We start from the raw sequence: 14,604 nt of genomic DNA on the forward strand, positions 1-14,604 counted from the left end.
TATATGATCAAAGGAAAGGCAACCCATAAACATCCAATAGTGGAAGGAATAAAGAAATGTTGTTAAAACACATACATATATTCGATAATAGCAAAGGTAATCAAATAATAATTCATATGAAAAGAATGAACTCAGACATAGATAATAGTACCATATGAGCTGCTAGACACTCCCAATATCAATCGCTATCTGAGATTCTTCCTTCAACGCAGAAATACTTTCAAACAAAGACAGTAGTGCACATTTGCATAAAAGCTTCCTTGTCAAAATTAGAATAAATGGTCCAGTTTCATAAAAGAATATGGCTGAAGCACAATAGTGCAACTTCAGTCTTTAAGTCAAGTACAAAACTTTACAATGCTTTCCAAAACAATGAAAGGGTCTATAAATACTTAATTAATCTAACTATCTACGAAACTAAAATCCTACTTAATTGGTATCAATTGATTTTGATCATATTTTTCTCAGCAATCTGGCAGTCGGCGGCATGAATCATCAAGTAGGTTGTTTGCCTTTAAATCTGAGCTGACTTATCTCAAGCATCGGCTCCACTTCGGGTGGTCTGTTGAGGCGAGAGCTGAGCTGGGTGGCATAGGTGGCATCCTGAATATCGGGGATAATATACCCGATTGCATCTGTAAGGCACTTGAGGGCGGCTCTCTGAGTGTGTGGTTTTACCAAGAAGAACCAATAGGTGTCCCACGTTAAACTGTTAATTCCAGCAATTAATCTTCCCTTTTCCTCTAGATCTGGATAACATGACTGCTCCAATGTTTTCATCGCTGTTAATTTTCCTGGTGTGCATTGGGAAATCATGTTTGACAAGTAGAGAGTGTTATTAACTAATTCAACCAAATTGCTTGAAGTTGATTTGCATCTTGAAACTGCCCTCTCTGCTTTCATTAACTGGGACTACCATTCTGTAAATAGTATATATTTATGTGACTCTAAAATTCTTGGTAAATTCGCCGCTTGTCCTTGATCAGTATCTTGCCTGTCAAGAAATGCAGCTATCGTTTCTTCAGCTTGATCCAATTCCGTCCTAGCCTTTTCTACTTTATCACTTATGGGTGCCGTTAATTCACATAGTGGCTCTGCCTGGGCGATTTGTTGACATAGAAGCTTAATTTGGGCTATCAATGCAGTATTTATCTGTAGTGCTTCTACTCTGAATTCAGTTACTTGTGGAACGCCCTTTGTCTTCTCAAGTTGTGCTGATAGTTGAGCAATTTGCCCATCTTTTGTTTTCAGCATTTTCTCATTTGCTGCCTTCAATTGCGCCAAGGCCTGTGACAATTCTTTCTGCTTTTGGATTGCACTGTGGTCAATCCTTTGTTTTTCTGCCTACAATTGTTGAGTTAGTTGATTGTTTACTTGCTGTTGTGTCAACAATTGTTGTTCTGCCTGCTCCGCTTTCTGCTTTTCTTCAGTTAACTGTGCCTGTAATAAGAAGATTTCCTGGTCTTTTGTTTTCAGTAAAAGACTCACCTCCGATGCCTTATCTATTGTTGCTGCCGAATAGGCTCCAGCATATTGTGACATTTTTGTCAGGTCATCAGAGGGGTAAAATTCTTCCTTCCAAACCACATTGCCCGTGACCGTCTGTTCTGGGAAAAGGGAAGGTTGATCAGTCCTTCTTCCCTTCCTCTGTCGTTTTACTACAGCTTTATGCCTTGGGTTGTAGAAGACATCCAAGGGAGGAATCTCTTCTACTTGCAAAATGATTTGATCGGAGAGGTCCTTTGGTATTATTTCTACTTCTATTGAAATGGGTGGGCCGCTGGTTCCACTTAGAACCTGTTGTGAAGTGGTTTCATGTGTGTCTGCTGCCTTCGAAGTTTCGGTGTCCTTTGAACATTCCAAACCACTGATAATAGAATCAAATTGCTACCATTCCTGGAGCAATTTTGGGTCAATATGAGTATCCACATTTACTTCAATGTTGGTCTGTTTCTGCTCTTTAATCTGGGTCTCCTCCCGCACTTTCTCCTGCTCTTTAGTCTGAGTTTCCTCCTGTGGCTTTTCTGGTTCTATTGTTGTAACCAGAGGTTCCTTTGGCTTTTTTCGTTCAGGCTCGCTTGACGATGTTGTTGGGGTTGTTGCTAATAGATCTAGAGGCAGAGTTTGCAACCTCTGTTCTCTAAGTCTGTTAAATTCAACCAACCCTTCATCTTGATATTTCATTCTGGCAAATGCCTTAACCTACATTATTGACTCAGCAGAGGAGAACAGGTCATCAAACATATCTTCTTTATGATCAAACTTTGACAATTTGGCCTATTCTAGTGCATTATAGGCGACTTTGTTGGGATCAAATTGCCTATTGGGGAGAGTTGCTAGAGTTGTGATTTCATCTTTGTAGCTTCTTTCTCTGCATGTTTGAGATCATGCAAGGTGTAGACACCGCATCTTAAAGGAAAAGAGGGCTAGCCCTGCTTCTTATTTTTCTTGAGAGTCTGTGTAACACTCTTAGCAATGATCTGGTAAGCTATTTCCCTCTACAGCAGTTTATTAGGTATGTACAAAGGAAGGACGTGAGGTTCGGCTTGGCTACTGAAAACTCTTATATAAGTGAACTTTTCCTCCCCGAACCATCTTCCTACTGATGTTAAGTCAATCCCGGCTTGGTAGGAAATCTTGGGAGCATGTTTATCAAAAATAGAGTAATGAATAGGTAACATAAAGCCATTACAGACTTGGTATAAATGGTGCTTATAAGAGGATTTCCATAATTTCTGATGGTATATGTGAATAGGCAAGGGGTCTTGTGGCGTCCACCTCCAGCCGAGCACAGGAAATTCAGAATTAAAACACAAGGTATCTAAAATATAGGCACTGTAATAGAATGGGGGAATTAGCCTTTCAGTAACGCGGGTCTTATTTCTAAACTCAAGAACAACTGTTGCTAGTTTATCTGAGAGAATAGTGGCCCAATCCATTATTTCACTGTTACACGCCGCTTCCATCAAGGGAACCATTTCTATAGTGAAACTAGAAGAGTCGTGCAACCCCCACAACCTACACATCATTATTCCAGCATAACAATAAGGAGAACATAGGGAATCAACCGATTACTTACCGGAAGATTCATGTTTGTGTTTTGCCGGATTTTGTCTCCAATCCCGGATGGGTTCGGATTCAACTTCATTCTCTTTTCGTAATTTCTCCAAAAACGCCTTGTTGTACTTCTTCTCTGGCTCAGGAAAATGATACATTTGCCTTAAATCATCAGCCTTGAATGACCCGAAAATTCTCCCGTCTCTGGTGTAGAAGGTTCTGTCCATGATCGGGATTTCCTCAATTGCCCATCGCACTACATCTGTATATGGGAGAATTTGTTCCCGAGCTACTATCCATTGGAGGAAGGAGTCAGCTAAGTCCTTTAAAGTACCATCAGATTTCTGAGTTGAATCTGCAGAGGCTTGTACTATTGTCACTTTAGGTTCTTCAACTTCAATCAGATTGTAGGTACTTTGCCAAGTAGTTCTACTGAGACCAGAACATGTAGTATCAGATATCAATCCTTTCTTTTTGTTTGTTGGATCAGCAACGGCTTGTCCTGTGGCTGGCGCAACGGAAGCGATTGTGGTTTTCTTAGATTTCTTCCCCATTCTGCTTGAGTTTTCTGCTTTGGATGAATTCTGCACAGGAGTGAAAATAAACGTAACATGGAGAATTGGCAATGAAAATCCAATATGAGAAAGATAAATTGATCAATGCGTGATGAGGGATTAAAGTGGCCGCGAATACAATCTATGGGAAGATTTTAGGACTTATTATTACATTAAATGGCCGTTTAAACCTGCCAATCCTTTAAATGCCCATCATATCATTAATCGGCCGAATGATTCGTTTAAGCGTGCCTTGGATGTTTTGGCGGTTGAACGCAGGTAAATCATTGTTTGACAGATCAAGCTTTTAATATGAATTGATCGTAATATCCCTCTGTCTTAACGGCTTTTTTGAAATCTGCGCTTTTGGCTTTATCGCAATCGGGCATCGGGGAAAACTTAACTCCTTATGTTGACACCTTTTGAAATCCCCGATCACCGATAGCGATATCGCATCGCATCGCGAGTATGGGCGCTCTATGAAAACATGGATAGAATACCGCCGATCGCCGATAGCGAAATCACATCGCATCGGGGTGAATGGTCTGGGGCACTTTAAGAACATGCATAGAATATTACCGATAGCCGATAGCGATATCGCATTGGCGAAAACCAATGGGCCATTAACTTATGCTCCCTATGTCACTGCGATATGCGATCTTGCGATCGCTTTATCGCAATGATAAAAGATTGATTATTTGTATTGTTATGATCAAAATGGGTTTATCAAAAAGGTTTTCATAATGTTTTTCATTTTGTTTTCGGACCTTTTTTGAACAATACAATATTGATACCAATCAAAACTAAAAGGGACCCATTTCATATGATAGTTTTTCTAAAGAAATAATGATAAGAAATGGGGGGTTTTTGTAGAGCACAACAATTGGCGATTCGCTGGAAGAAACAGTTATCTCTGAAAAGTATGGAAATACTTAAACTTTTTCAAAATAGAGTTCTTATCAAAGGAAAAATTCTAATATAACTAGGTATATTTGCATTTTTAAATAAAATAAAACTATCTTTGTTAATTTCCTCTCTTGTTTAAAATTAGATACATTCTAAGTTTTAAATTGGCGTTTATTGGTTTATAATGATAAAACAGAGAACCTTTCCAAATCAGCTTTTAGAATTGACTCCTTTGTCATAGGTAGAGCCTCTGCTGCCAGCAAACGTTCATAGTTTCGACAGGGATACCTTTAAACCATATTATTGTCCATGGTCCCATCCACTTAAGAGTGTGATTAACAGAATGAATTCAAAACATGTTTTCATATTTTGTATTTCCTTTCATTTTCTGTTATTGCTAAGATAAAAATCCATTGTCCTGGTTTGGTGGCCAGCTATTGACAATGCCATTCACTGGTATAATCTAACCGAACAAGCTGGCTCGTGATGAGACCCCTTGTCTTATAATTCTAAGCCATTACCCTGTTTTGGTATGCAGTATTGGTAATGTCAGTTAAACTATTTCCCTATGAACATGGTAAGCAGGGTTGTAATAAGACCTCTTATCTTTAATATCAGATATTTTAGAATTACACTCTGAGTAACCATAATCTTTGGTGAATGGGATGGACAATTTTCTCCTTAAGAGTAAATGGATGACAAGGTAAGAGTTAAAGATGCTGAAGTTGGATTAGTTTTTGTTTTGATATTGATAACCCTTTTGTGGCCAATCTGAAAACATAAAATGATTTACAATACTTCTAAACTTCGAGAAGGGTTCACAAAAATTGAATTGTGATTTTGGAATGCAACTATACCTAGTTTCCTAGAAATTATCTCTCTTATGTAAGACTTCTATTATTTAAAAGTAAATATCCACACTACCTCTGTTGAGCAACTTTTAAATACAGCAAAGGTCAATGGAAGATACCTTACAACTTTATTTTCTAATGGTCCTACAAATTACAAAACTCTATTAAACTAAAAAGGAGAAGGGGTTACCTCCTCAATTAAATAATTTCTTTAAGATAAGGTCATTAACAGGGAGAGAATCTCTCAAACCTAATAAATCTTGTAATATGAAGGTCGAATGGCCTATCTTCTCACAGATCTGAAATGGCCCAAGCCACATCTTCTGGAACTTGGTGTGTTTTCCCTTGTCCTCATGGGCTTTGTCCCATTTCAGAACTAAATCACCGACTTGAAATTGTTTTGAACCGGATGAGACTGAATCAAAGGATGACTTGATGATTTGTTGATGTTTCACATGAATAACCTTGGATTTTTCCCTTTCCTCTTCTAATTTTAGAATTTGGTCATGTCTAAGTTGAATAGAAGAAGAAGGGCTTTCCTCAATAAGCTGAACTAGGGCTAAGGAAGGAAGGACAAGATTTGTTGGTATCACTGCTTCTTTTCCATACACAAGGTTAAACGGAGAAGATCCTATAGAAGCCTTCTGTGTTATCCTATCAGCCCATAGTGCGAATATTAAGGATTTGTGCCATGTTTTATGGTTCTGCTCGATAGTTCGCTTAATAATTTTAATCAGATTTTTAATTGTAGACTCTGCTAAACCATTACCCTAAGGATAGTAATTAGCAGAATATTTTAATTTAAATCCTCTTTTAATAGCGAAATCAAGCATGGCATTTCCTAAGAAGTAAAATGCGTTATCAAAAACAAGAGCATTTGGGACACCAAACCTGGTAATGATGAATTGATCTATGAATTCAATGATTGCCTCAAAATTTGTTGTCTTCAAAGGAATTGCTTCAACCCACTTAGTAAAATAATCAGTAGCAGTAAGGATATACTTATGCTGTTTGGAAGAATGCGGAGTAATTTCCCCAATGATATCCAATCCCCATTGCTCAAATGGCTATTCAATGTTGACCGGCTGCAAAGGAAAAGCTGATTTTCTTTGTCTTCCACTAGAAGTTTGACAATTTTGGCATTTCCTTACATATTCATGAGCATCTCTAAACAGAGTGGGCCAATAATAGCCAGCATGAATGATTTTATGGGCTGTTGTGTCAGCTCCAAAATGTCCTCCTGCTGGTCCATCATGTAATTCCTGCAAAACCTTTTGTGCTTCAGGTTTTTCTAGGCATCTTAATAAGATTGAATCATAATTTTGCCTAAAAAGCACATCATCAATAATTGTAAAATTTTTTGCTTTCAATCTAATGGCCCTTTTGTTTTTGTAAGACAGGTTAGGAGGTGCATATCCGTTTTTGAAATAAAAGATTAAGTTAGCATATTGTGACTCAGAATCAGTAATACTTATCTGGTTAATTTCTTCGGTTTGATCTATATCACTTGATTCTGGAATGTTGGATGCTCCTGCCAATAACCTGCAAAAACCTTGACCTATAACAATCTTTTCTGGTTTAATTTCTAAGTCATATTCTTGAAGTGTTGTAACCCAATTTGCCCTTTTTTCAGCTAGTTCCTTTTGGATCAATAGTTGCCTTATTGCAGGAAAAGGAACTATAACTTTTGTGTGGGTTTTTAAAAGGAAGGGTCTGTAATGTTTGACAGCTTTATATATAGCAAAGGCTTGGTTTTCTACTTCGGAGTAATTCAATTCAGTACCTTGAAGATTTGAACTATAAAATGAAATGGGTGCTTCCAAATTGTGATCATTGAGCTGCGTGAGTACTGCTACATAAGACAAGGTGGATGCGATAGTATACAATGTAAAATGATTAGAAAAATTAGGAGTATTTAAGGCTGGGGCATTGATTATTGATTGCTTGATTAAATCAAATGCTTCCTTTTCTACTGATCCCCACTTAAAGATTGAAATTTTCTTAATCATAGTTTGAAGTGGCAAAATAATTTGAGAAAAATCTGGAACAAATCTTTTGACAAAATTAATTTGGCCTAAAAATGAATGCATGGATTTTTTATTATGAGGGAAAGGGATTTCAGAGATTTCTTTGATCCGGTCAGGATCAATATAAATGCCATCTTTAGACACAATAAAGCCTAAGATCTTTCCTTGGTCAAGAGCGAAGAAAGATTTTTTAGGGTTAAGAGAAATACCATATCTTTTGCAGCGTTTAAAGATTTGATTTAGATCATGCAAATGATTTGACCTTTCTTTGGAAAATACAGTAATATCATCTAGATAGTGTTGGCATTATGGCTAAAGTGTTGTCCTTGATGGCAACCCATTCAGGTGATAGATCACAGTACTTCAAGTCAGCAGCAGAGATTGATGATCAGCTATCAAATATTGAAGAAAATAAGGGGTACGTAGGTACACCTCACATAAGGTGCGTACACGCAGGTCGGTGTTACATAAAGTGCGTACATACCCGCAGTTATCCCATTCAGGAGGTGCGTACCCCCAGTGCACACATTTCAAGGCAAATAAAAGCACACGTGGGGTTTCTTATGTTTAACCTTTGGTATTTAGCCGACGGTATTTGTGTTATTATGGTGTCGGCCCGTGGTATTGATCCATGATTTAAGGAAGAGCTTTCCTATATAAAGCAAAGGAGATCATTTGGCTTGAGCATGTTTTGTGTTGAATATCTTATGAGGGCTAGATCTGAAATATTATGATCTCTTGGGAGTAATGTCTAGATCTAAATAAGGCGAATCTACTGATGGATTGAGATCTCTTCGGTGCATGTTCAGATCTGTAGATCTGACTGTCTGGGTTATTTCTGAAATCTTGAAATCATCTATGCCCGAAGGTACGCAGGTACAATGAAAGAAAAGTGCGTACATACGCAGGAACGAAGCGTTTCAGGTGCGCCGGTACGCAGGCACAGAAGGGTTGCAGGTGCGGAGGTCCGCAGGTAGTTCAATGGATACAGTGCGTATGTAAGCAGGCAAGCAGTTGAGCAGGGTGCGTACGTAAGCAGGCGAACAGTTGAGCAGGGTGCGTAAGTAAGCAGGCGAGCAGTTGAGCAGGGTGCTTACTGTAAGCAGGCAGTACATGGGTGAAGTTGCTTACTTCTCTTAAAATCTTTGTTTATCATTGCTGTGTTCTGGGTTTGGTTCTATTATTGTTGATCTGGTTACTACAGTTGAATCGGTGATTCTCTTATACTTGATGATCATTTGATGCTTATGGATCCAGTTTGAAAATTTATGAAAAGTGGTCCTTGTAAGAAAAGAAGTAGGGGGTTGTAGCTCCCTTCCAGGAGAGACTGGAAAACGAGAGAGAGTTGTAGCTCTCTGCAGGTTGCAGCCTGCGTACTGGCAAAGTACTACACCAGTACAAAACCATTGTAAAAGAAGTTTCTAATTTGAAAGAAGATAGAGACATATTGCAGCAGGTGGTTTTCACCCACATTGGGTTTCCACCTTACATCTTGTGTTCTTTGGTGTGACTATCTGTTTTCTTTGTTCATGCTCATTATTTTATGGTACTGACATGCAAAAATAATTCAAAGAACAAATAAGGAAGATTTATTAAAAGAATTAGATAATACTTATTCACCCCCCCTCTCAGTACTATTTCCAACAATTGGGATCAGAGCAGGTCCTTCAGAGAAGCTTGATCGCTTGAAGGTAGATCGTTCATCATGAGCAACTACGAGAGAGAAGCATCAATCAGGCCACCAGTTTTTGATGGGACAAACTTCAATTATTGGAAGGTAAGAGTTACTGCCTATCTTCAATCTCTTGGTACAGAAGTTTGGGACATCGTAGAGACAGGCTACGCTTTTCCTTCAGCTACTCCTACAGATGCAGCCGAGAAAAAGAAGTATGAAACAAATGCGAAAGCAATCAGTACTCTATTAGGATGTATATCTCAATCAGAATTCATGAAGGTAATGCACTATAAATCCGCAAAATAGGTATGGGACAAAATTGTCACGAGCTATGAAGGAGATGAACAGGTAAAGCGTGCTAAACTTCAAACTCTCAGAATTCAGTATGAGACTCTCAAAATGTATAATGATGAAAGTGTGGCTAACTATTTTCTTCGGGTAGATGAGGTTGTTAATTGTATGAAAAATTTGGGTGAAGAAATAAAAGAGGCTATTGTGGTTGAAAAGGTTCTAAGATCATTGTCCCCCAAGTTTGAATCTAAAGTATCTGCAATAGAAGAAAAGGAAAATCTACGAATTCTTACTATGTCTCAACTACATGGAATTCTAACTGCTTATGAAATGAGAAAGGGAGGTCCATCAGACAGAAGAGAAGCTGCTTTCAAGGCATCAGGCAAAAGAGATTATTATGAAGCAAGCCACGTCCCAGAAGAAGAGGAAGAAGAATCAAATTTTGTCAGAAATCTTCAAAGGGGTTCTGGAAGGTTCAGAGGTAAGTTACCTTTTAAATGCTTTGCTTGTGGAAGAGTAGGTCATTATGCTGCAAAATGTCCTTATAAGGATAAAGGAAAGGAACCTGCTAGATGGAACAAGAAACATAATGCAAATAAGAAAAGCTACTACACTCATGAAGATAGTGATGGTCTATCAAACAGTGATGAAGATGAACAAGGTAATGAATATAAGTTGTTAATGGCATTTGAAGATGATGATTATATGGATGCTATAGATGTGGATAACCTTTATGATGAAATTACTAGACTCAAGATATGTATAGAAGAAAAGAACATGATCATTGATACTCTACAATTTCAAATTGATGAAAAGGAAAAACATCTTGAAAAATTAGAAGGTGAAATTGTTGGTCTTAGAAAAGAGATTGAGAAAACAAAAGCTATTAATCTCAAGTTTGTCAAAGGATCTGAAACTTTGGATGAGATTATCAATGTGCAGCGGTCTCCACTAAACAAGACAGGTCTGGGCTATAATGGAGAAACTTCTCAAGCATCCACCTCAAAAAGTTATCTTGATGCAGCAAGAAGAAATGAGCAAAAGCACAATGAAGATCATCAGGTAAAGCAGGGACGAATTACAAACAGAAACTATCAGGGGCAATCCATCTTAAGGGTGAACAAAAGCTACAACCAGCCACAGGTAAAATCTTCTCAATTTGGTTCAAGAATAGATGACAATAGACATTACAATCAATTGGCTGGTAGATTCGATAACCGCAGAAGTTTCTTCAATGGACAATGCTTTTCTTGCCATAACTTTGGTCACAAAGCAGCTCAATGTGTTGCATATAAAACGATCATGACTAGGGAAGCTCAAAAACAAAGAAGTATGACCAGGATTACAAAAAGGACCTATAACAACTTTTCGGTTCTTGAAAATGAAGTTGAATGTTCTATTTGCAATAACTTTGGTCATGAAGACTCTGAATGCAGGAGCAGGTTTCAGCAGAAAAAGGAACAAGCCTCAAGCACCAAAACATGGAGAATAAAGGAACCACAAACAGAAAGATGTGGGATAGCATTTTATGCAGAGGGACAAGAAAATCTATGGTACATTGACAGTGGATGTTCGAAGCATATGACATGTGATAAAGAAAAACTTGAGTCATATTCTGCTCTAGAAAAAGGAAAGAAAGTCTCTTTTGGAAATGATACTCCTGCAACTATAAAAGAAAAAGGCATTGCTCAGTTAAAAGAAAAGGTCAAGGCTGGAAATGTTTTGTATGTTGATGGATTGAAGCATAATCTTCTAAGTGTCAGCCAGATGTGTGATCAAAGAACCGAGGTTATATTCAGATCAAACGGATGTCTTGTTCGTGATCTTGATACAGGTAAAACAGTGATCAAAGGCAAAAGAACTCCAAATAATCTGTACATATTTGAAGAAGGACAACAACAATGCTATCTGGGCAAGGGTGATGAGCACTGGTTATGGCATCGGAGGTTGGGACATCTAAGCTTTTCACAAATAAGGAAAGCATGCAAATATCAGGCAGTTCGCGATCTTCCAGATATCAAAATTCCTGACAACACCATATGCAAATCATGTCAGTTTGGAAAACAAACCAGAACTAACTTTCCAGAGAAAGAAGGATCAGCTAGCATGCCTCTTGAGCTAGTACATACAGATACATGCGGTCCTTTCAGGAAAAGAACACCTCGAGGAGAAGAATACTTGATATTATTCATTGACGATTTCTCCAGGTTTGTCTGGTTAGGACTTATGAAGCACAAAGATGAAGCATTCGAAAAATTCAAATCCTTCAAAGCCTTGGTTGAAAATGAATCAGGTCACAAAATTAAGTGCCTCAGATCCGACAGAGGTGGGGAATTTACTTCAAATGAATTTTTTGATTTCTGTGAAGAACATGGGATAAGAAGAGAATTCTCTACAGCAAGAACTCCTCAGCAAAATGGAGTTGTGGAAAGAATGAACAGAACAGTCCAACAAATGGCTCGTGCTATGCTTGATGAGTCAGGAACTCCCGCAACTTTCTGGGGTGAAGCTGCACATGCTGCAGTTGTTATTCTCAACAAAACAAATGTCCGAGTGAATAGCACTCAAACTCCTCATGAGCTCTGGAGTGGTAGGACTCCTTCAGTAAAGCACTTCAAAATATCTGGGAGAAAATTCTATATCAAGAATACTGATGAGCAGCTTGGCAAACTTGAACCTAGAGCAGATGAAGGAATTCTTCTTGGTTACTCTCCACATAGAAAAGCATACAAATGCTACAATAAAAGACTTGGCAGAATTGTTGACAGCATTGATGTAGTGGTTTATGAGAAGGGATACATTCCTAGGCAAGTACATCATGAAGACATCGAAGAAGATGAAGGCTACCCCCAACGACAGAATGATGAAGAAGAAGAACTTCAAGAAGAAACTCAAGAAGAACCAAAGGAGCAAACAAGAATAGAAGAAAAGACTCCATCCAGATATGTCCAGAAGAATCATCCAGAATCTCAGATTATGGGGCAGAAAGAAGCAGGTGTACAAACAAGAAGAACAGTTGCAGAAGCTTCAAGCTATTTGGCATTACTCTCCTCTACTGAACCACAAAATGTGAAAGAGGCATATAAAGATGAATGTTGGGTGAAGGCAATGGATGAAGAACTTGAGCAGATCGAAAAGAACAACACTTGGGATCTGGTTCCTAGACCAAAGGATAAGAATGTTATCGGGAAAAAATGGGTCTTCAAAAATAAATTGAATGAAAATGGGGAAGTAATTAGAAACAAAGCCAGACTTTTTTGTAAAGGGTATGCACAGCAAGAAGGAATAGACTTTGAAGAAACCTTTGATCCGAATGTTCCTTGCTCTCTCAAGTTTTCAAAACTTCAAAGTATTTCAAATGGACGTGAAATCAGCCTTTCTAAATGGAGACTTGGAAGAAGAAGTATACATTGAACAGCCAGATGGGTTCATTCTTGGAAATGATCCAAATCTTGTATGCAGATTGAAAAAGGCCCTCTATGGTCTCAAACAAGCTCCAAGGGCTTGGTACTACCATTTGGACAAATATCTTCATCAACAAGGCTTTTCAAAAGGATCAGCAGATAGCAATCTTTATATAAAAGTTGAAAATGACAAATTGCTAATACTTGTTGTGTATGTAGATGACATTATTTTTGGCAGCAATGAAGAAGCTATGAGTCAAAGCTTTGCCTTGGTCATGCAGAAAGAATTTGAAATGTCCTTGCTAGGAGAACTGACATATTTCCTTGGTTTGCAAATCCAACAAAAAGAAGGAGGAATCTTTTTATCTCAAACCAAGTATCTCAAACAGATTTTGAAGAAATATGGCATGGAAGATGCAAAACCAGTATGTACACCCATGGTCACAGGATGTAGCCTCAGTGCAAATGATGAATCTGCAGTAGTACATCAACCAACCTACAGATCTATGATTGGAAGTTTACTTTATTTGACAGGTACCCGATCGGACATCATGCATGCAGTTGGAATAGTTGGGAGATTTCAGGCAAATCCAAAGGAGACTCATCTTCAGGCAGTGAAGAGAATTTTCAAATATCTTCAAGGGACTCAAAATTATGGCTTATGGTATCCTAGAGATACAGATCTTACACTTCATGCTTATACAGATGCAGATTGGGCCGGAAGCGTGGATGACAGGAAAAGCACAAGTGGTGGTGCGTTCTTTATGGGTTCCAGACTGGTATCTTGGTTCAGCAAGAAACAGAGTTCGATTGCCTTGTCTACAGCTGAAGCAGAATATTTTGTTGCTGCATCTTGTTGCACCCAACTCCTTTGGATGATGCAAACTTTTCAGGATTTTCAAATCACTTGTACACCACCTATCCCCATCTTATGTGATAACACAAGTGCAATCAACATCTCAAAGAATCCTGTTATGCATTCAAAAACCAAGCACATACCAATCAAGTATCATTTTCTCTGGGAACAAGTGCTTGAACAGAAGGTCAAGTTGGAGTATGTTCCTTCTAAGGAACAAGTTGCTGATATTCTCACCAAACCATTGCCCAGGGACACTTTTGAATACCTCAGGCAAAAGCTGGGGGTTGTTGATGCATCATCTTATTACTGAACCTCTTCTGATTGATGGTACAGGTTCAGGGGGAGCATATAATGCATTGTTGGCATTATGGAGGATGTGCAGAAGGAGATCTTGGAAGTAGCTGCAATATGTCTCTATCTCTTTCATGGTGGATTATGGTTCTTCGTTGCAGATCTGGTTCATATTCAGGGGGAGCATAACCCTTTGCCCTTGATGTCAAAGGGGGAGAATGAAGCTGAAGTTTTGAGGTTGCCATCAAGTCCAAAGGGGGAGATTGTTGGCATTATGGCTAAAGTGTTGTCCTTGATGGCAACCCATTCAGGTGATAGATCACAGTACTTCAAGTCAGCAGCAGAGATTGATGATCAGCTATCAAATATTGAAGAAAATAAGGGGTACGCAGGTACACCTTACATAAGGTGCGTACACGCAGGTCGGTGTTACATAAAGTGCGTACATACCCGCAGTTATCCCGTTTAGGAGGTGCATACCCCCAGTGCACACATTTCAAGGCAAAGAAAAGCACACGTGGGGTTTCTTATGTTTAACCTTTGGTATTTAGCCGACGGTATTTGTGTTATTATGGTGTCGGCCCGTGGTATTGATCCATGATTTAAGGAAGAGCTTTCCTATATAAAGCAAAGGAGATCATTTGGCTTGAGCATGTTTTGTGTTGAATATCTTATGAGGGCTAGATCTG

Source organism: Pinus tabuliformis, chromosome 2_2 (genome assembly GCF_031772625.1).
Source record: "Pinus tabuliformis cultivar Carrire ecotype Pingquan chromosome 2_2, CPIR1, whole genome shotgun sequence".
In the NCBI taxonomy this organism is placed as follows: domain Eukaryota; kingdom Viridiplantae; phylum Streptophyta; class Pinopsida; order Pinales; family Pinaceae; genus Pinus; species Pinus tabuliformis.